At 34.1% G+C, this 25,020-nt stretch overlaps 1 protein-coding gene and 1 non-coding gene across 14 annotated transcripts in view; both read right to left on the reverse strand.

Moving 5' to 3' along the window:
* Positions 1–25,020, reverse strand: part of rg (A kinase anchor protein rugose) — a 941,488-nt gene that overhangs the window by 537,321 nt on the left and 379,147 nt on the right. The gene's annotated exons all lie outside the window — the stretch shown is intronic.
* Positions 7,351–7,434, reverse strand: TRNAL-CAG (transfer RNA leucine (anticodon CAG)). Its single transcript has one exon. It is a non-coding gene; the product is annotated as a tRNA-Leu (tRNA).

The raw sequence follows: 25,020 nt of genomic DNA on the forward strand, positions 1-25,020 counted from the left end.
TGTTGAATATTTGGTCTGTGTAAGTCAGTTTATGTTTTTTTAGTACTACCTGTAAGATCGTTTTCTGTGCGATTTCTAATGAATCGTTAGCCAGGTTTGGTGCTACTCACCAAGCAATAATTTCATATTCTATAATTGATTGGCAAAGTGCAAAATATATTGTTTTCAATTGTTTTATTTTATATATGCTTCTTATGTTTGCGAAAATGTTTATTGTTTGAGCTTTCGTTTTCGGGTAAGTTGGGTCCAAAATTGACATTTATTAGGTCAAATTAGAAAAAAAAGGTCACTAGGAGGTTAATATAAAAATATTTTAATTAACGAGTTATTCTTAAGTAGGGAGATATTGATTAACATAAAGAAACATATTTAACCTTAGTTTAAAAATAAAATATGCTAAATAAATACAATATGTATATTACGTATAGATTTTTTGATAAATAAAAAAAATAAATGTAAATGAAAAAAACATATATACATATAACGTATATTTTTGGGGGGAAAAGGTGTGCATTTACTATTCCTATGTAAAAGCCACTAAACTTTTATGTTTTTTGCATGTACCATGAGTTTCCGGACACCGTGTACAACATGTTCGATAGAAAATAAACAAAAATGCAAACGATTTTGTCCGATTGTTCCAACATTGCCCATTTTTTGAAACGCCGATATATATTCACAAATATATTTCTAGGTTAAGTAGGTGTTGCGTACTGTTCATAGTACTCAGAGTCGGGCTAGGGACAATAATATGAATCTAGTATAAATGGATGTAACGGGATTTGCAGTCCCCACGCTTGTTCTGCGCGCCTGATATAAATTATTTGCAGATTCTATTAAGCAAAGTGCTTTTGATACGGGTAGAGAAATAAATTACGATCGGCATTTGCATGGCAGGACCCAGTCGAGTGAGCTGTTCTAGATTACAGATTAATGCGAGAATTATTGGTGCTCCGATGATGGCAAACTTCACATCGGAAAATACAACATGACTGTTGTATTTTGGCATTTGACAGGGTTGGTCATGATTGATTAAATGCCTCATTATCTAAGAAATACTAAAATAAGCAGCACATCGGTAGAGCTGGAAACTCCTTGACTCTGGCCCCGGAGGTCACAGGTTCAAAAGCCGGCGCGGGAAAATTAACAAAATAAATGGGTTTTGGCCCCTGGAGTGCTTGACTTCTGAGAACTCGTGCCATGTAAAATATAAATCAACACATCGATAATTCAACACACCTCTAAAAAGTGATATAAAGTAATTAGAAACGATGAAAAAAAACCCGACCTAACGTACTAACCCCAGAATAAAGTTTTTGTTTCATCACTTTCCATGTCTTTACATAACTTTTTAAAGATGGGATGAACTATCATTTTGATGATTTATCCGGTCACCCTATTTTCAAAACATTCTTGATTTATGCAAAACCATATTTTTGTAAATTGTAACGTGTTACCAGATTTTTTTGTATATATAAAAAATTAATTTATTTTGGACTTCCCGCTATCAGCTAATATTATGTTTAGTCGATAGCTTGATAAAGAGGAATACACAAGGAAAAAATGTGTATATTCTTAGAGTGCCTTATACCACCACAAATATAGATAATATCCGTAAAAACCGCTTGGCAAACTGAGTCTAGAAACGGTCAAGATTTTTATTAATTTTGTGAATAATTTTATACGATAAAAAGAGTTAATCAAGGGAAACCGTCAAAAAAACCTTAACCATAAAATTTTATTTTTTAAAGTTGTTTATTATATGCGTTTGCAGGTTTAAAAAAAAATAGAATATTTATATACAAGAATATTTTTTTTTATAAATATGATTTGGTGATGTGAGCCTCACTGGGTGCTTTACCCGTGCCGTTTCTATGAAAAAAATTTTTTTGTAATTCTCGCTTATATTTTTATAAAGCAATTGACAATTTTATTTTAATTTTACCCCAGCTAAACGATAGGAAAAGGTTTAATTTATCTAAAGATGTTTTTTTTGTATCCATAATGTAAACCGATTCGTTGTAAATATGAATCGAAAATAGTGGTTTCACAAGTCGAAGCACTACGAAGTAATGCAAAATCGTCTGTTTTTGGTTTGAAAATTTGATCACATATAAATATTTGTTGTGCTTTAATTAAATACTGCGAGTAGGAGATATCTTGGACTTTGAAAAGATAGAGCTTTTCTTTAAACGGCCTATAATAACTGCTTTAAAGTTTAAAATCTCATATTAACGAACTTTTGTTTTATTGTATAATTTGATTGTAAATCATTTAAATATTTGTGCCTGATCTTCGCAAAATATAATAAAACACACTGGCGATTGGTGTTAAGCGGGAATTTAAACCTTATCGCCATCTACGTAAGGAGTTTGATTGTTAGTGGCCTGATTTTCTGTCTGTTGCAGGACGTAGTCAAGCGATACTAAAAGATGGCACTAATGTTAGAGAAATTCAATATTTTTTTTTTAGTAATGAAATCAAGTACTTAATAGTTATAACGATCATTTAATCATAATAACAATCTGATATGTTAAGGATTATTGCATATCTGCATATTTATTAGCTTTCTTAACTCTTAAACCCTACCTGGGGTACTGGAGTACCCCACTGATGTTTAAAATATCAACAATTTCAACAATATTGCACTGTTGCAAAAATCGCTCTAGCTAATCTACTCTCGATAATTGGCGCGTAAGTACGTCAGTAAGCCGTAACCGCCCGGCAAGTGTTTTTGCGTCCACAGGTGTTCCGGGGTACCCCAGTACCCCGTGGTAGGAATAGTGTTAGTTCTTCCTTCCAGTTATACTTGAAGTACTGAAGTTGTTTTTCGACATTTCTCTGGTAAGTTTACACATTATTTATGATTTACTTTACTTTGTGATAATGGTTAGAGTACAGTGTTGATAGGCAGGGCTTGCGCCCAATAACGAGACATTCATGGACTAATAATGTGTTATGAATGTAATGAGAGTGTATGCAGTGTAGAGAGGTATTGTTTTCAGATATGGCATCCCAGACTCGAAGTCTTGTGGGGGGGGGGGGGGGGTGAAATTGCAGCCGCTTTGTTGGTTTCTGACGACGAAGAGCTAAACCTAGGAGAAGATTCAGAAGATGAGCCCGACGGTGTTCCAAGGATTTCCGGGACCATTTTGAAGTAGCATCTCACGAAGACGGTGATCAAGATAGTGTAGAAGAAGATGAAGAGTATTTAGTGCCTGACAATGACGGGGCTGGTGTGCTAGATTATCCATTAGTTCTGTACGGAAAAGGTCATAATAATCGACATAAGTGGACTAGTGTTAAGCCTTCTCGCTCAAGAATGCCTCGCCGCAATATTTTGTTGCACCCACCTGGTAACGTCTTAACAGAAACCTGACATGTGACAATTGGTTCACGTCTATACTCACAGCCAAGAAGTTACTGGAAAAAGTATAACATTAGTTAGAACTGTAAAGAAGAATAAACGAGAAATTCCTCCTGTTTTCTTGGACACTAAAAATTGAGAGAGATGCACATCAATGTTTGCCTACGACGGACCTCTCACACTTTTGTCGTATTTTCCTCTGAAGTCAGCTAAGAAGAAAGTTGTAATCATGCTGTCCACCATGCATGACAGCCCTGACAAGGATTATTAAGTGTACCTTCCATAAATAATACTGTTCTATAATAAAATCAAATGCGGGGAGGATGTGTTCGACCAACTTTGTAAGAAGTACTCGACGTCCAGGAAGATCAAAAGGTGACCCGTGTGTCTCTTCTATGGGTTGCTAAATGCCGTTGGTGTCAACTCTTGGGTCTTATTCAAGCTGTCAACTAACATTGATAAAGAGAAAATAACCAAGCGGCGTGAATTTCTTAAGAGTTTGTCAATGGCACTCATAAAGCCTCATAGGAGAGCAAAATTACAATAGCCAAGTTTACCCCGGGATATCAGAGAAACTATACATGCAGTCTTGAATATTCATAATGAAGATCATAGGGCGGTCCCTGATAATCCCAAACCTGGTTTGCTGCTGTTTTTGTCCGCGCACAAAGGACAGAAAATCTCGATCTGACTGTAACACTTGTCGCCACCATATTTGTGTTGACCATCAATACAAAATCTGTCCTCCATGCAACAACAAAAATGTCTTTTAGTTTTTATTAATAAATTTTATTGTCTTTTCTTATAACTTTGCCATAATAAAAATAATTTTCAAAAAAATATCAAAGACTTTTATTTTATTAATTTTTTTTTGCGCGGGGTACTTCAGTACCCCGTGGTAGGAATAATTACATTCCCAGAGTGGTAGGGTTTAAGAGTTAAGCAAGCAACGTTCTTAAAGTTAAATTTTTCAACAGAGCAAGTTTCAATGCCAACACGATTAGAAGAAGGATTATACATAAAATGAGTGCGAGAAGCAACTACATTAAATAGAGTCTAGTGTTGTATATATTCGGTACGCGATAATTAATAGTACACACCAGGTCAGGACTGATAAAAAAACATCACAAATTTTCTTCGCTGTGACAATTCGGGTAGGTTATTTAAGTAATGGCATTAAATCAATAATTTCTATTATCAATTGGAATACGTAATTTATAATTTGTGTCTTAAAAATTTATATTAAAAATTATACAGGGTGTCCGGGGGTAAAGTGCGCTAACTTCAGGGGTTGATTCTACATGATTTTAGAAGAAAAAAAGATACATAACTTTTTCGAAATTCTAACGTTTTAAGCAAGTTTTTAGGTACAATGGATGAATCGTTTGTAAGGGAAAATAAATATTCTTCTATGGAAATATACTTTTGTACGTGAAGATGAATATTGGAATTTCAAAAAAAAGTTAGCGCATTATACCCCCGGACACCCTGTATAGAAAAAAGGTCAGCTAAAACATAAATAATTTTGTTTGACTGTTTGTAAAAGCGTGTTTTTACGGAAGGAAATGTTTTCACAATGAAAATCCTAGAAGATCAACTTCATAGATTCATTTTCAGCATTTCTCTCGGGTTTTTAGCTAAGGTTAGAAAGCTGTTAAGGTTAACAGCTTTCTAACACGTGTCGGAGTGAGGGTAGGATTTCTCTGAAGGCGAACCAACAAACAGTAGTCGTAAGTTGGAACTTAAGATTATCATTAGTCGGGCTAAGGCGTTGCTTAGCAAGGAAACTTAATGGGCTAATTCAAATCAACAATGGAGGCATTGGGAGACGGATGGCGTTATCTGTCTTAAACTCTTAAGATTTGAATCTGAAAGGACTGGGAATTTGGTTAACGAGCTGTCGAGAATGATACACCACGATGAAATAATAAGGTCTTAAAATAATAGCAATTTTCAAAAAATAAATTTCACAAACGAACTGTTCAGTTACAAATCTCTAAAAAAAACTATAGAAAGGTGAGCTTTGGCATTAAATTAGCAAGGATTTTTAGTATCGTAAAATTCAGATATATGAAATAATTTTTAGCTTCAAATGTAATATTCATCAAGAGCAGTGGAGCTTATATATATATATTAAACTTCCTTTGTTTGTTGATAATTATTAATTAACTACATATTTTTTTTAAATTTAAAAAATACATATGTAGTTATGGGTTACCACCTTATACCAAAAAACTATTTTATGGTCTACTTCATATAACGAAAGTTTAAGTCCATATAACTTTGGAATTTTATTGTACAAAAAGCTTGTTATCACTGATCTGAGAATAGATAAGGTGCGCGCTCTCAGTTTAAGTCACAAAATAAAAAAAGATATAGAATATTAGTAAATCCTGCGCTGAGGCGAACTAGGTTTTCGATAGAGAATTTTCGGCGAATTATACGGTTCAACTTCAAGGTTTGTGTGGGGTATTTTCAGTAAATACCACGATGATGTTTTTCAAAATACTAGCCAGTTTTTTTATCATTCCTTATATGCCCCATTCTGTAATCTCCGGCTGTGCGCTTTGTTGGCAGCTAGCTAAAATGTACAACGTATAGAGTTGACTGAATTATTTATTTTATATTAGTTATTACTAGGTTTAAGTTTGCGATTACTAATAATAACTTAAATACTATAACATTATTTTATCTTGCCTAAGGCGATGCACTACGTCGTGTAATATTTTAAATTGAGCCGCTATCAATAATAACCCTTACGTAGATGGCGATAAGGTTTAAATTGCCGCTTAACACCATCGGCCTGTTTTGATTTATGCAAGAAAAAAACATGGACAAAAAGTGCCTTTTATTTTATTTTGTTGATGTTCAGGCATAAATAATTAATTTTTTTTAATCATTTTATAAATAACTTAATTTGCCACATTATACAATATAATCATAACCGAAAATGGGTTCGTAAGTAGGAGATTTTGAACTTTAAAGCAGTTTTCATAGGCCTTATACATTATTTTTTTCTGGGCTTATAAAAATACTGATCTAAAAAATACTCGATTATTTCAAAGGCCAAGATGTATTCTACTCGCAGTATTTAATTAAAGCATCTGAAACATTTCTAGGCGACCAAATTTTCAAACCAAAAACACATGATTTTGCATTACTACGTATGGCATCGCCTTAATTAAGTACATAAGTTTTCATTTGAAACGGTATGGTCACATATCTATATATTTTTTGTTCAGTGTTTCGTTAGTTCCTGATTAATTCGAGTGTCTCATCCTCAATATTTATTCAACCGCTACCTAGTCAGGAGCATGGGCTATTCAAAATCTCGGGATTGGATGTAATGAATGGTCTCAACTAACCGGTGTTAACAAGATATGACCGTGCAGAGCCGGGTAAGTGACGATGTCTTTGTGGTTCGAGATTAATCACCCAGATTTATTAGACGCTTTCAAAGATATTACTTTTAATTAAATAATGAACTTTCCTTGTCCGTACGTAAGTACCTATGTGCGACATTTTCAAAATTAGAACTGATGTTTTAAGAAAAACACTGACATGATTTATTAAACATACTAATTTTGGTTGACGGAGCGTGGGTGCATGTGTGATTTGTAATTGTAAACCTGCGTAATGCGTCAAATTATTCTAGTTCAATAAACTTTTAATTTTCAAAATTGTAACTGATAATTATAAAAGACAAGCGAAGTAGGTATCAATATTATTTCATTAATTAATAATTATTTAATTGTTTTTTTCAACAAAAAAATATTATCATATTGCCTATACAGAAAAATTACAATATTGGTTTTTGATAGACAAATGATCCTGGAGTTTTCTCAGGTTTAATTATTTTAAAACAAGATAATTTTTATTTATTATTTGAACTGTGCGCCATTTTTTTTATTCGGTAGAAATGAAGGTATTCAAAAAGAACTTATGTGAAAGTAAAAAAGAAACGAAGAAAATAAAAAAGATTTTGTCAGAAGTGGGATTCGAACCCACGCCCACAGAAGTGGACTGCGACCTGAACGCAGCGCCTTAGACCGCTCGGCCATCCTGACGATGACAGCAGCTGTCAAATAACTGTATTTATATAAAAATGTCCTTATCTCAATGCGATTCATGAAATAAAAATAATGTTGGTATGAAACTCGATTAATTCAAATTATCATCATAATTAAATTTGATAAAATTTCAAATTTGATTTGTTTTATTTATCTATTTAGCACAGTACAATACAATTTAATACGACAGTTAGATATTTAGTAACATTTATTTTTTGCTTTTGTTTATAAAATATAAATACGATTTGTAATAATTTTATACTGTGTGCTCTGATTGCCAGGATGTGGGTTATGTATAAACTGGTAGGCGAATGAATAATATTTTTATTATAAAATAAAAATAAAACAGGAAAACATTATTAGGTTTCAACTACAGATGTTGTGACGATACATGGCATTTAACATTATTTTGAAACTTTTTATCTATCTACAAATATTAACTGTATCAAAAACGTTTCATTTTATGACCTAGCGAGATTAAAATACATACACACTACAAAACAAAAGTCGGGATGGATATCGTTATCACGGATGACGTAAATGGTCTGTCTGATCTGCCTACGTTTATACGAAATTAAATTATGTCAAATTGATGACGTCACACGTTATAGTATGTCGTCATCATAGTAGTCAATTGCCAGTACTCAGTACTCGGTACAATACGTGTTTGTGCGACCAGATAGTTATCGGTTGATCGCAATGCGTATTTCATTTGTTATGTGGGCGGTGTTCTATAATATTAACTTGGCAATGACATTACAAACTATAGACATGCTGTAGAGATCTCAAAAGTGGCAAGCGAAAGACACGGTAATTGTCGTACTTTCGGTTTATAATTACATTACATTATAACATTTCTGGTACGAAATCCGTTAGTTCCCTTCCTTAAAACCATTTATATATTTTTTTGACGCCGTTCATAGGGGCTTTTACATAGGAATAGTTCATTAAATTATACACAATTGTATTACTTTTATACTGTTTTTTTCCAATAATAGTATAGTAATAGTTTTTGTTCATGAGTGAACTGCCCCAGCAACAATCATTTGCATTTTTTAAGTGATTTAAGTGAAGAAGTAGTCCTCTGAAGAATCCACATTATTACATTATTCTGGGCAATACTAGTTTTTTTCCAGAATGTATGAAGGGGTAGTGAAATGCAAAACATTCCACGTTTTGAAATAAATCCGACAAATAATAAGAAAAATAAATTAGACAAAACAAAAATAAATATAAACACATAAAATAAACAGAAGAATGCGGAAAAAAAGTGAAAAAGTTAAATACAAAAATGTCTGCCAGCAGCCGTTTATGGAGGATATTTTCACCATCTTCAGTCTCCAGAGGGCCATCAGGGGGGACTCCATCCAGGCAACCATGGCAATGATTATTGTATTATTTGATTGGCGTAGTCTGCGACATAAACTTCCCATGTGGTGGCGGAGAAGTGCTTTGAAAGAGTTCACTCGTCCCTCCAGGAACATTTCCGTAGCGCTGCAGTATCTCGGTAGGCGAAATAGTGGGCGATAAGCATTATTGAAAGCGACTTTTAGCTTATGCCACTGGGATGCAGTGTAATCTACCCACGATTCTGACGTGTACAGCACACAAGCGCAGAATGCGTTGAATATAATTCTTTCGACTTTTGTACTACAAAAGTGAAAACGCCTTGACAGCATACCTGCTTTAACGGTAAAGGATACCGTTCTTTGTCTTTCCATATCCTCGATGTCTATTAGGTCTTCTGTGATAATATGTCCCAGATATTTGACACTACGACTAATATTTACTTTTACTGCGTCTAGCCATACTGAGGGTGTTTGCATGAATTCGTTTTTACATTGAAAACCATAACTTATTATTTATTTATTATTATTTACAAGGTTATGATTTTTTTGCAAATTGACGGTGCTAGAAGAACCGTAATTTATTGTTTACACATATTTCTTGAACATGGCAACCTATTTTTGTGTTAAGTCTTTGAATTAGTTCATCAGCGTGTATATATTGAAGAGAGCTGGAGACATGCTTCCTTCTTGCCTTACGCCACTTTTCAAATAAAATGGGTTGGAAAATTTGCCAGACCATTTCACCACATTTTCTTGCTGCGTGTGCCAAATTGAATGAATCGCTATTTTATCTTCGGAAACTGCTCTTTTTCTAATGAGTGGGTACATATTATGGGAGTTAGTCTCAGAACTTCTGAATTGAAAAAATCCCGAATTCTTAGTATTCTGGTATCGCAGAAAACTTAAAAATAAAACGTAAAAGTAACGCAACGGAAAGCATAAAAATTATAAAAATGTGTACGTACCATTTGAGATGGACATAAAGAATATTCTTATATTTTTTCAATTATTTTACAAGAGTAGTTGTCGATGTTTTCAGTATATCAACGAGTGGATTAAGAGGAGTAAGAGATAAACCTAGGAGATAGAGATTAATATTTTCAGTAATGAAGCAGTCTGTATCCACTTTTTACAATTATTTTTGCCAAGTCCAATGGAAATTATATTGATCGGTTTCAACGAGAGTCAGAGTTAAGTAAGCTAGACAGAAATGTTGGACTCTAGCCAAATCTAAAACTATCTTGAAATCTTTTTGCTAAACGGATTTTAAGCAAACTGACATAAAACGTAAGAGTCTAGGTAAATTGAATTTCAGCAAATATAAAGAAAATCATTAATTTAATGGGATGAACATTACTTTTAATTATTAATTTAACAGGAATTTTCTTTTCTAAGGTCGAAGACAAAATTTAAAACATGCTGTATGCAAACAATAAATTTGTGAGAATCAAGTCTGGTTGGGCAATAGTGTACACGGTATTCGGAAACAAGTGGTACAAGCGGGAAACTTGTCAAAATACATCACATTTTGTCGATTTTGGGGTAGGTATATATATTTTCAATTTTCGTTTTCGAGTAAATCGAATATAAAGTTGGAATTATTGAGGTTAAATATTTTAAAAACATTGGTTTCTACGTGGTTACTATAGGTAGGTACCTATGATTTAAATTTTAAATTTATTTAATAAATTAAATTAAATTCTTAATTTAATTTAATTTTAGTCCAAGCATAGAACTGAGCCAAAAAGTTTTAAATAATAATAATTGATAACTTGTATGGCGCCGTTTTTGTGAAAAACACCCCAAGGGCGCTGTTAAAATCTTCAATTTCTGAAATCAGTCTATACGGTCAATAATAAAATAAAGTACCTACCTATGTACCTAGTGTATAAAAATATATTTTTTAAATTAAAACTTACAAAAACAAAATGCATAAATAAATCATACCCACCAAACCTATACTCAAATGACGTTAAAAAAATCCACACTAACCCGCTTAATGGCTTTAAAAACTCGCAGTTTTCTTCGTGCACCCTATTAGGAACCTCATTCCCTGAGGCGATATCAACCCCATCGCACCCGGGGTAATTAATTAGATTTAGTGCATCCCGTCTAGTGTCACGTCGCGTTGCGTTAAAAGTCAACACACACAGGCTCGAGTTATGCTCAATGGCAGGTTTTTAGTTTTAATTAAATTTATTTGCGGAATATCGACGGGAGATAAAAAAAACTGTGACACTTTGTATGCTTCGGACTTCGGACGGACGCAATTTAATTGAACGCTACTATATTTACGATAATATTACAATATTGAATTTTTAGTAAATAGCCTTTGATTAATTTATTGATGATTTGATTACAAGCAAATTGGAAGTTAACTTTTTATGAGAATAACGAACAAAAGTTCCAAGTGCTCCCAACTGTCCTAAGCCAGTGCGACTATGATAATAATAATATTTGGCTAATTTACATAACGCTGTTTTCGTCAAAAATCACAAATCACCTCAAGGGCGCTGTACAAATATATTTCTTTAATAGTTAATACTAGAACTACTGACTTAAACAAGTGACTTACCTCTAAGACTTATATCTAGTGACTTACGACTAAGGCCTATAACTACTAAAGGAAAGGGGATGGGGAAGAGGAAAGTTGGAAAGTACATACCTTAGATACTATTCAGATCTGGTCTCAGGATAAAATAAAAAAGATAAAGACACAAATTTAAAAAAGGTCGCATCTGGGACTGGAACCTAGATTTTCTAGTCTTACCGTGCCTTACATTCCGTCATTTTCGAATAACTAACATTATCTTCAATTATTTAAGTTCTACCAGAACATTAGCTTCTTCAATGATTTAATAATACTATGAGGTTTATATTATAAGCTTCAATAAGTTAATACTAATACATTGAAGATAAAATAATTAATAATAAGAGCTTAGCGAGGTCCTGTTTTAACTCCCGAAAGTAGCGAAGTCCCGTTTTAACTGATTTTGGCGTATCACAGGGAACTGTACAGGGACCTATTTTAAGTCAACGATTTTTTTTAAATCCCTATTGAAAGGGAATTTCATACCCTGGTGACACACCAAACTGAAAATTATTTGAACTTTCTTATTCGCATTTTTTTTCAATATTACAGTACCTACCTGCATGAGTAATGTTGACATTGAGGTGGTAAACTCAATGACAACAACTGAACTCTTATTTTTTTAAAGTTACATCAAATGTAAAATGGTATATAAATAATTTGAAAGGTATTTAAGAACATTTATACAAATCCTATGACTTATTTTGATTTTAAATTATAAGAAAAAAATAGAAATATCCTTTTCAGTAATCGAGGTCTATTTAACTGTTCACAGAACTACTAGTGTAAATAATAAAACGTTGGGCAACCAGAGTCGACCACTTAATTCGCCTGTCACCCGCTAGGAAATTGGCAATCATTTACATCTAAGGAACTTCAACAACAAAATAATTAACAACAAAATAGTAAGAAGCCACGTGTGGACAAAAGTTTTCGAGTCACGCGTCTCGGAGACAGGCGGCGGGCCAGGTAACCCGGCGAAGCACGGGGAAGTTCGGCCAACTTCACTGTGCTGACAAAGGAGGGAAGACAAACTTTAATATGTGTTATAACAAAGACGTAACTAGGGTCACGGAGGAAGCCGACCGAGGCGGCTGACAACTTTCACAGGGGGACTTTATACGGCTGTGTTGGTTGGGGAGGTTACGTTTTATGGTAAAAAAAGTAATAGCAAAGATGTACAGTCAAATCACTTTAAAGAGGACACGTTTGAATGTATCTGTGAACACAAAATTTTTGAACTAGTATTTATGCGTTAGCAGACTACAAAATGTATCGGGTGTGGGGTGTTGAACGTTAGTAGGTAGAAACATAAATATTGTACCTATTATTCAGTACGTTCAGATAATAAAACAATATAATTTCGGTTGCAATTATCGGTTGCAATGTCGGGGACATTGGTGATTGCGTGATTATGTCCTGACCTTCTTTTGCACAGAATTTACATACGGATCTGCTCAGCGGACAGGTCCACCCGTTTATTCCTGTGTCCGTCTGTCCGTCACGAGCCAATTCGTTTTTGAATGTACGCAACGGATCGGCTCGTCGAGCATGACCTCATTCGCAGTCGATTAGCATGAGGACATTCAGTAATGGTATGCCCAATTTTTGTTCTCCCTAGATTTCACATCAAAATTTCCCTAAAATTCAGAATGAGTCTGTTTGAGGTGATTTTATAAGTTTTCAGAAATCACCAGAATATTTCGAAATGTCCCAAAATAGGCTTGAGAAATTTGACTAAAAAACAGAATTCAATTAGTTTTTGTGCTTTTTCCATTGCCCCAAAAAGATTTTCCACTAGATGTAGGGAAATTTCCCTAGAAATACCATCATTATAATAAAAGATGTTCGCCGCTCGTGTTGCCGTCGGCGGATTTGCTCAGCGGACAGATTCGCCGAGCATATCCGTACATGATTTCTGCCGATTCGTCCTGTCCCGTAAAGCAGCGTACTCATCTGGTGAACTGTACTATGACGTTCGCGAGCGATTCGCGGTACACATGGTTGACGTACCGAACTGCAAACGTGTACGTATCCATTAGCAGGCGAACACACGGCTTCAAGTGAAACTTCAATGAACTCGAATTTAAATGTCATTTTTAAAAGTGGAACTCATTGTTCAGACAAGCGATACAGAACCTAGGTATGTAAATATAATTATTAATTAATATATTTCTTCATTTAAATTGTGCATTTATTTTGTTCAAATTTTCGACAGATGCTTGAAAGATGTCATAATTTTAAAGGTTTACTAACATTCGAAAATAATATGTTCTTTTAAAAGGCAATGGATTCTGGGGCACTTTTTTTAATAAATACTTTTAGCTTCACAAATTCTACAATAAATATTACAATATCCTGTTATATTTCACGGATCGTCTATTTTAGTTATTAAATATAACGAATTTCTGTCGACGTTATTTACTTATGTTATACGCGCTTACATGCCTTTACAAACATGTGATATGTAGGAAAATAATAAATTAGTGGAATATTACGAAACATGAAGTAAACTTAAATATTAAAATTACATAGAACCCACGCAGAAGGATAGTATTGTGCTAACCTTAATTATTATTATTAAAATATGTTATTAAATATGTTAAATGACTCAGTCCTGATATTGTTGTTGCTAACTAACTAACTAACCATTACGCCATTTCCCCGCAGGGGTGGGCAGAGAGAACGGACCGCCCAATAACTAGGTCTTGGCACACATTTCTTGCCTCATTCACATTCATAGATCGTCTCATACATACTCTACTATTCTGACCCTTGACACGGCCCGACTCTAGTATCTGATTTACTTGATCGTATCATGCCTTCCTCGGGCATCCCCGACTTCTGCTACCATTCGCATTCGCATCATTCTTCGCTCATTAGAGCGCCTACATGCCCGAACCATCTAAGCGTCCCTTTCTTAATCTTACTCATTACGCTTAGATCAGCCTTTCACTCTTTGCGGATCTCCACATTTCTCACACGATCATACATGGTTTTACCACACATACGCCTGAGGGATCTCATTTCAACAGCATTCAGTCTATTGTCGGTTGTTGTTGTAATTTAAAAAAATCGATCGATTAGTTCTAATATAAAAATACATTTATTTTCACAATTATAATATCCCGTTATTTATCACGGGTCTGCGCTAGTATTAAAATAGTAGATGAGTTGCGTAAATACGTTGGTTCTTCATCTAAGGCTGGGGCTAAACGAGCGTAATTTTGTGAGTTAGTCGCATTTTTTGAGTCGCGTAATTTACGCTACATTCGGTTTCATATAAAAACGACGTTTGGCCTCAGCCTAAATCTAACTGTTAAGCTGTTGTCTACGTTTCAAGATCTCTTTGTGCTTTTATGTGTGTATCCAAAATGCTCTAACCAAGTCAAACAAACTTGAAGACAGTCAGTACCACCTATCATCCGGCACCTTGTTCAATGCTCAGTGCTCAACAGTGACGTGCATTGCTAAATTGTCAGTCTGTGTGTAGTTTTAATCTGTGGATTTTATTTTTTATTTTAGAACTGCTAGAAATTTTCCAAACTTAAATCTTAATATTTAATTAATAACTTGGAAATGCTCCGAAAACATATTAACACGCTCCATTGATAAACGGAAAAAAAAGATTTATTTAATAATACGTTTACAAACATAAATGATAAAATTGTTAATTCATGTTTCTTTCCTGAGATGGTAGTGCAAAACAAAGGTGCGCGTAAATCAGATTCGGTGGTTTTAGTTATAGCGTTGGGGGAGCAGGGAGTCAGTTGTAGGTAAAAAAAATCAATGCTCGACGCCCGTTATAGTGAATTCTGCGAGTGTTCACCCAGCAGGAGAAGTTGCTCAAAAATCACATGGTGAGTCCTTTACTCCTCTTTACAGCAATTGTCCGATTTGTACAAATGTTCACATAATTTACACATTTACATAACAAAGAATATTCATAAATAACTTTGTCTGTTGCGATACAGGTATTTCCTTAATGAAAAGGGCATCGAACTAAACAATTATAATTATACTTTATACCGATAAATAAATACATTTAGAAAAAAGGCCTTTTCTTTGTCTATAATCTTTATGTTTCTTTTTGCGGTTCTTTTCTTGGGGTAGGGAAAGCTTTTTGCCATTTGTCATTTTGGATTGCACGCCACTGCTGCTCATTGAGTGAGAAGTTCACGTGATTCGTTGAACTCTCTTGAAGGACAGACCAAGTTCCCGGCTAATTTAATGGCAAAATGATTCTGTGGAAAGTGACTAATGTTGGTAATAATAATTTATTCTCAAGTTGGTATCTAATAACAGAATAGGAGGAGAGAACTTTAGGCCGAGTTCTTAGTTTTGATTGTGTTAAGTTAATTCATGGATTAATGCGATGTAGGATTAAATTTGCAACAAACTTTGGATAACATTCGCATGAAAAATAGACAATCTAAATAATCTGATTCTGACATTGAGCATTTAAATTTTAAGTAATATTTTGAAAGGTCTGGAATATAATCCATGTCACTCTCGATGAGGTGGAATGTTGGGTTAGTTTAGGTTAGGTTGCTAAAAGAATGGAGTTTGGTGAAATCTGGTTAAGTGAACTCAAATTTATTTGAATTTAAGTGTCATTTTCGAAATTAGAACTGATTGTGAGAAGAATTTAGACAAGAGGATTTATTTATTTCTATACATACATTACAGTGCCTACCAAATATTTACATTTGTATATAATACATAAATTTAGAACTGTTGTTAATATGGTGTTTTTTTTTTTTGCTGGGTGTGAGGTAGATTTGAGTAGGTGACACTGTGGTGAGGGTAGTGTTATATGTTTCGTGAACACCTCACTGTGAGAACCTAGGAAACGAGGTATTTTTGAAAACTATGTGACTCGTAAGACTGCAGTTTTTCTGAAGTTGTTACGAGTTGCAGCCTTCAGATAAACGTTTTCTTAATGATAGCCAACCTCCGATTGAAGATGGCACCAGTAAAATCAAGAAATTAGAGATTATTTCACTGCTATTACAATCAATTCTAATCTAACCTAACACATTAGTGCAGAGTGGTGGTTATACTGTTTATACAAATGAGCAATAATTTGGGAGGCGGGTATGGGTACCGCCGCCCCAGAAACCATTTATTGAATAATAAATCCCTGCCATAGTTCACCCCAAATGCTTTGCTACGATTGGTGAGTCAGCAGGGGTGGGTGCGTGGGGTGAAGTTTTTTTAGGTTTTGGCCACGGATGCGTTTGCCCTGAGGGAATTTTTTCTCTCAGGGCCTCCTGTGTGGAATAAAAAAACGGTTTCATTTGAATATACTAACTTTTGGAACAATGAAATAACCATGGAGAGAGGTAAAATTTAGTTATATTGCTGCTTCGGTGCCCCATTACAGCTAACTTCCAATGACAAAGGACAGAAAAGTATATTCAATTGCAAACGATTATCGGTTCGAGAACCCTTAAAACCGTTATTTGAAAAAGTCAAAATTCTTGAACAACCCTTGAAGACTTCAAAGGGCGTTCTAACGTGTGCAAGTGTTTATTTCCTTGAAGGGATTAAACCCCTCCGCGTCTCAATGAAGAGAGATCCCGGAAGCCCCTAGTTCTCGGGCGTAAGGGCCGGCTTCCAGGGGTTAATATTGATAAATCGAAGGCGTTTGTTCTGGTCGGCCGTGCGGCAGCAGGGCACAGGGTATAGAGCAAAGGGCACTGTTGATGGAATAAATGTAGAATGGCAACGGATGCAGCTTATAGATCAAAGCCAGTAAATTGTAAGATCAATTTCGGATAAACGACGACCTCGGTGGAAGAGGTTTCGTGGTTTTGAAATAATTAATAATTAAATTATTTATATGGGTTATTTACGGTTCCATGATAACTCAACACACTTTTAAAAAGTGATATAAAGTCATTAGAAACGATGAAATTTTTTTTTAACCAAACCTAACCTAACCTAACCTACTTAACCTAGTTAATAAAGTTTTTGTTTCATTACTTTCCATGACTTTATATAACTTTTTAAAGATGTGATGAATTATCATTTTGATGATTTATCCGTTCACCGATATTTACACATACAGAATGTAAAAAATAATGTATGGCATATTTATAATACATACTAGTACACATTATTTCCAGAATGTAAGACACTAGCATAAGAATAGCCCGGTGAAAGACAAGGCATTCGAAGTCGAATGGTCCCTTGAAATCCCTATGCTAGGTATTATTTATTTTTCGAAGCGTCCTAAAATAAAGTAAGGTACTTTCGAAACTGGTGGACACTTCAAATAAATGTATTGCTTAAAGCAAAATATTTGTTTGACTAATTGAAATAACAGTGGTCTTGGGATAGATCCTTAAGGAACGCCATAACTGGTTACTCTTTTGATTGGCCATTTATACATGTCTTCCGAATCTGACGTTGGAACACCTGCACATCCCGCAAATACCAAAAGGCACAAAATAGGAAACAGCCGACAGCATTCGCTCCCAGAACACGAACAGTCCATTAGAGGTGAATTGTGGGGGCGCCTGCCTTTCGGCGAACGTCCAGTTAAAATGGGCTTCGTTCAAGGGATGAAATAGTTTTTTTAGCAGATTAGGTAATTATATTTGAATCACTCGTCAAATTTGATTTGATAAAAGATATATAATCTATATAAATGGCTGGGAGAAAGAAAAAATACAGGAAACTTACATTATCATATAGAACTAATACTTTAATACCGGGCTTAGCCCGAGATTTGGTTTAGAAAACATGAAAACGATAGATCAATAAGTACATCATTCAGAGTTGCTCCCATAATACCTAAAGGCAAACAAACATCATTAATTAATTATTTTGTTCATATTGTTGACATGCACCTAGAAACAATTCAAATATGACAGGGAGACAAAATAAATAAAGCAAGGGTTATAAATTAAAGTCAGTCTCAATGAGAAATTCCTAAGAACTTCTTCATAACAATGGTGTACACACAATACATTTACTATGCGAATCAAATGTAACAATAAAACGGAATCCCAAGAGCAAATAAATTCTAAAAGATATTCAGTTCAAAAAAACAGGTTTTCTTTTTATTTCTTTGGAATAACTTAGTGAGTAAAACCTCAAATTGTAATATTTAATTGTTGAAGTAAAACGTCAAATTGTTATATTTAATTATTGAAGACACCGCGGTGCCTCGGTAAGATCTTTTACTGTTTCAAATTTTCGTTTAGGAATCGCTAATATTGTCTTCAATAATTAAATAGGTTTTCATTACAATGCAAGGTTTATTAATTAAAATTGGTATTGTGTATACATTATAAATTTGTCAGGGTTAACAAACATAATTATAAAATAGCTTGGAAATTTATTTCGGCATAGTGATCAATTCTTTGGCGCTGTGGGAGGAAAAGTTCGTGAATTTGAATAAATCATTTGGAATAAACAGGAAAAGCGTTCACTCGTAGACCACATTACCATTTTCATTACATTAAAATCCACGCATTTATCAGGAGCACATGCGGCGGCATGTTTAAGGAAAGACAGAACAACAAAGGATACATTATTTGGTAAGTATTCGGGCAAACGATGGATCTATATTCCCGCCGGCCGTAATTGAAAAACTTCCCGTTAATCCGCGGGTATTAAATATTACTACCCTCTCTGTTGCGCTCCTGGTAGCTGCGAATGTTGGTTTAATACGGAATGAAACGTTTATTACGTCAGTTTACCCTGACTGGGTGCACTACGGAAACTAAAAGTCAAATAGACGGCTCGCAGTTTGTTCTATAAAGTAAATATATTCGAAATTTACACTGTTTTAATGGAAGTCCTAAATTAAATGATTAACTCTTCATAAATTCTATTTCTGTTCATAGCACTTTTGATCAAATAAACGGTAGTGGGACGTCTAAAAGGAAAATATTATTAAAGAGATTCTGAGAAACCTTTCAAACATATTTTTGTGTGAAAAATACAAAACAACAATAAAAATGTTATCCATTTAAAAAAGAGCGTAGGACGAGTCCTTGTTGTATTATATCGATTATTATTTTAACATTTTCGTAAAAAAGCACTTTGTGGTGTTTTACATAACAGATGAAATAGTAGTAACTACGTATGTACATTTATATAATACAAATATTTGAAAGATTTCACTTATACCAAAGCTTTGCACGGGCTTTATCGAATAAACTATAATTACGCATACGGACACATAATCACATAACATTAAAGTAAGAAAGTAAATCAGAAAAACATGTTGTTGTCCTCGATTGGTGTTTGTAAAACGGAGAAACGAATAAATAATACTGAGGACATAAACATAATGATTTGTTTGTGAAAGTCCCTCAAAACTACAGTGAAATGAAATAAATACTGAAACACAAGATGTAAAACTTAATAAACATCAACAAGACCTTCTGAAACTTCAACACATATTTGAGAGACAAAAGCTGTTACGTCAGCACAGAAAAAAGTACGCAAGAAATCCAGAAATGATAATTCAAACCATTACTTTTTATTCCGAAAGAGGCTTTGAAAAAGGCAATAAAGTTCGAACCTTTACACTTTCCTTATCCTTTATCAGACCATTCCTGACATTGTCTACCTTACCTATCAAACTATTCCTGACATTGTCTACCCTACCCATCAAACAAATACATATATTCCTCTCCACCTTCCTAGGAACAAACAAAATTTAAATGAACGAAGGGACCAAAAAAAAATACAAACGACTAACGATTCTAAAAACTTGAAGACAAATAAAAGAAGATAAATAAAAGTAAAAAATAATAAAAACCAATAACGCTGCACTTTTCGAGTTGTATAGCTTCGCCTTATGAATAATCGCGGGATATTATGTTAGACGTAGTTAGCAATTAACGGTTTCTTGAAAATGGAAAAAGCGCAGACCTTTGAAAAATCACGAAATCTGACTTTACTCGTCAAGACTAACCCTAAAAAATACACCGAGAAAAATAAGTATTGCTGATTTATTAAAATCCAGTTTAAAAGGTGACAGCAGGCCATGTCCTAATAAACTATAAGTACTTTCATAATATATTTCAGCTGCGTTTATCCGTTATCATATTTATAACGACGACATGCGAAAATATTACAATTTTTATGAACACCTATTCCGAGATCGCTGTAACAAATTTGTGTTTTACTGATAGTTTATTAGGAAATCCGTCAATTCATTCGTTAAAGGCCTGCAGTCCCGTTTTTAACAGGAATACGAATAATTTTAGGAGATTTTTAATTAATCCGCAATATACATCAGTAAGTTTTCTCCGTGTATAAAAAAAATAAATACACATTTCAAATATAGAATTAAAATAATTGATCGGAAAAAAATATATATTACAGGTATGTACTTTATCACTTATCTGAATTCATGACACGATCAGTTCCAATTATGAAAATGACATTTCATTCAAAACAAATCCGAGTTGATTGAACCTGAGTCAGACTGAACAGAGCCACAACCGAAATTAGTATGTTTGACGACAACTGAATAATAGATCATTCGGCATCCCTAGACAACGAGGTGAAATCATAAAGTAATCTATAAATCGCATTGTAATGAGTTTCTGTAAGATGATTAAATCAACATTTAATTTTCATGAGCTTTCTTGTTCAGTGATCCATGCAATTAATGGATGAATTCAGCAGAGCGATAACACGAGCTTATTTAATTAATGAATGTGTGCACCAATATATACAATACACAGAGTAGGTACAATTTTTTTTTTTTTAAATCTCTTTTCATACGAGTTCTTTTTCAAGCGAGCTTCACGGAACATTTTCAAGCGATTATAGCATATAGCAATATAACATATAATTAAAACAAGACATCTTTTAAAATTAATGGTAAACGGTTTTTAACGGACTTATTGACTTGAGGCCCCTAGAAACAAAACCGGCAGTATCTACTTTTTTTTAAATCTGTAATCTAAAAAAAAACATTTTATCAGTTCGCTATTCATCAATTTGAAGGGAAAATTTAATATTGCGTAAGTAAGCCGGTCCAAGATAAATATATTTAAAATCATTCATATATCCGCCACAGTTTCTTTAAAAAATGCATGTTTTGATGGACACTTGCTGTTTCAAAAACAGTTGGACACTACCGATTTTGATTTAAATGATAATTTTCAAGATGTTGCAGTCAATGTAAAAAAAACATTAATAAAAATAAGATAAATAAAATGACGGAGAAAACAGCGTAAAGTTCACGTAATAAATTTATCATATTGATAAATCTTCATAAATAACGAAAAATATTTTTTTTTTAAATAAATGAAATTAAATTTAAAATAAATTTAACTACCTTCTATATCGGTCTTCTGAGCACAGCGTAAAAAGTCCCCTTCCGATCAAGCTATTTCATTTTAATCCCAATGTTGAAACGACTGCATCAAATCACGAATCCGTAAATACTCGTCCCGCATTCGTAGCGTATGATATTAATATTACATTTTATGTATCGTTGTTTAATCTAGCTGTATAAAACTCTCGGGTAATTAAAAATATTACTTCTCGACAGCGCAATTGAGGCTAGGGAAATAATTGGCGCCGCTATTTCTACTATTGCATCCCCTCCCCCCGCCCACCCCACCCCGTTAGCTCGAGACCCACTTCCGGCGTCACGTGTGATCCCGGAAGTGCATGAAACCGGAAACAATGAGTGAGTCGACAAAACCAATATTACAGGCTTCGACGAACTATTCATTAGTTTATTGCAGAAAAATACTACATTCTCGTATTTCCGATTGAAAAAAGGAACATGTCAAGTTAATTGTGGAACTTTTCCAATAAAAATGTCACGTATACAGTAAAAAATCGGATGTATAAAATTGGAAGCTGATGTAATAACTGATAAAAACGTTTTCTAAATGTATTTCCTGGGCAGGACTCGAAGCAAGGAAGATGATCACGAAAGAGCCTTCTCTCTAAACCTGCAGAACAAAGGAGGTTTTGAAAATCCAAACTTCAACTTTGATCGTTTGAATGGTTCAAAGCATCGTGTTCCCACACAGGTATCGCGGGTTCAATCTCCTGGCTATACGGAGAAAACTTACCGATATAAAATATTGCAAATTTATCAAAAAATCTCTTCAAAGTATTCGTAATCCTGTTGGCATGTATTAACATGATTAAAAATCATTACATTTTCCATTTCTTCATTATATTATATTAACAGGGCAAACGCTGGTGCATGAACACGTACTCCAATATATTCGGAAAGTGCTAACATTTTATTAGGAAACGGATTGCTATCCCATTTTTAACAGGATTTTTTTAAATTAGTAAAAAAAAAAATTCTCAGTGTTTCTTAGTCCTCCATCATTGCTCAAGCAACATTTTCAGCCGATAATGAAATCTAATCTAAATTTAAAACATCCACAAATTCAACGCACGTGTTTTACGTTATGTTGGGACATTAAAAAGAAGAAGAAATGCTCTTGTGCCGCCGATCTTCGAATAAAATAAGTTACTTACATGCTTTTTCTTTCATTCTATTTTGCCTTACTTTCAGAGGGAGAAATGTCCGAAGAAAAAAAATAAGTATCCAAACGATGGAAACCTGAAGTGTTCGTATCTTCGTATGGTTCGCATTAGTTTCTGAAAGTTGGTACCAGGAGACAATAAAAAGAGTCCAACTGACAAACTCCGCTACAAAACTAACGGATGGTTTTATTGGTCCACCCATGTTAGGTGGGCACTTAGAGAAGGGCTACTAAGAAGTGACTAGGGGAAAGAAACTTAGTTAGAGTTTATTCGTTGATTGGACATTCATTTGAGATTCTTGTGTAGCACTGGCACTGGAGAGATAAACTATATTTTTTTGCGGCGTTATCTATGAGTCCAACGTAAGGTAAAAAATTTCCTTACTTCTGCTGAAATTTCTAATAATTATATCAGTTTTCATCACTTCGAATTACGAATTACGGTTATGATAAAATCAAAAAGGTAATTCGTAATTCGAAGTCAAAAGCTTTTCGGCTACGAACTTTGTTATCCTCATTGATTAGGACCATTACCTACCAACAAACGTTTTGAATTATTATTTATTTTAATAATACTAATCTGAATGAATGTCAGGGCGATACGGAGAGCATCTATCATGTTTTCAAAAGTCGACCAATAATTCTACCTGAAATCGAATTTATGAATTATTTCCCCTCAGTTTTAACAAATCATCCAAAAAAAAATTACGAAGAAGTAAATTTTTATGATAAATTTTTTTCAAAACGTCTCTTCAAATTCCTTGATTATCGCGGAAAAGATTGTAAACCTTTAAAAATCCTTCGAGAATTAGCGTTACTTTCATAACAATTTCGTAATGACTACATTAATTCCTAAGGCTTCCAGGCGACTGTGCTCATTAAAGATCCCAATTATTATTAGTAAAAATATAATTTATCTTGATTTTAGAGTAATATTAGACATTTTTGCAATTTTAATCCATCTTCAAAGAATGTTATCGCTAATGTTTACAATCCTTAAAGAAATTCTTGGAAATTGTCTTTTTCAAAAGGTTCTTCTCGTTTTTATTAATTTTTTATTCGTTTTGAAATGATTACCATCTGGATACTGTTTTTTCAATGCGAAAAGAGCTTTGGAGGATGTGTTAGTGATAAGGCAGTTTACGGATGTAATAATTGCGTACAATAAGTTGGTGAAATATAATACGAATTTTTAAATCCTATCAATTAAAAAAATCTTAACTGAATAAAAAGTCTGTTATAATAATTACACCATGAAAATTATAATTATAAAAACATAATCATTAATTTATAAAAGTAACATAAAAAATATATATTTTATACAAAATCTATTAAAATGAATGAAAGAACACCAAGGCGCACAAATCACTCCGCTAAGAGGCGCTAGTTTAGTATGCTGCCATCAGAATGTATAGCAAATATCTGAAATTGTAGATATTAATAGCTGTACCCCGCCATGCGATGCTGAGGCTCCATCAAGAACTTTCAAGAGCATTCTCGAACTTTCCGGAAGCTTCTAGACTCACCGCACACTCCGCCTCAGTTTGGAACATTATATAACCTTCTTGAACATTCTCCTTACAGAACCTTCTAGAGCAGGGGTCTCCAAACTACGGCCCGCGGGCCGTATCCGGCCCGCCAGTGCCTTCTATCCGGCCCGCGACATCTTATGACCAGTGTCATCAAGGACCCGCGACAGCTAATGGCTAAGACCTTGCTCAGAAGGGGCGAAAACTCCGCGAATTTTTTCGTGCGAATAAATAAATATGCTCGTTGGCGAGGTACTTGGCACCGATACATTGCGTCCACAAGTATCGCGCGAATATATCAAGAGGATTTTTTTGAAAAATCTTTATTTGATTCGCAATGATATCAAGGTCTGAGAAACGAGTATCAAAAATTATCTTCAAAGCTACGTTATCTAAAGCTATATTTTCATCCCTGAAAATTCTATTGTCTACCCCCCCCCCCCCCCCTCCCTAGGACATAAAATATGGGTGTCTAGAAATTAAAACGGTTTTGGCCCTCCGAACTCACTGGAGTAATCAATGTGGCCCTCCGGCTGAAAAGTTTGGAGACCCCTGTTCTAGAGCATTCGAGACCCTTCATGAACTTTCTGAAACCTTCTGGAAATAATCTGAAGCATTCG

Source organism: Hesperophylax consimilis, chromosome 21 (assembly GCF_061612785.1).
Source record: "Hesperophylax consimilis isolate HC1 chromosome 21, BYU_Hcon_1.0, whole genome shotgun sequence".
Taxonomy (NCBI): domain Eukaryota; kingdom Metazoa; phylum Arthropoda; class Insecta; order Trichoptera; family Limnephilidae; genus Hesperophylax; species Hesperophylax consimilis.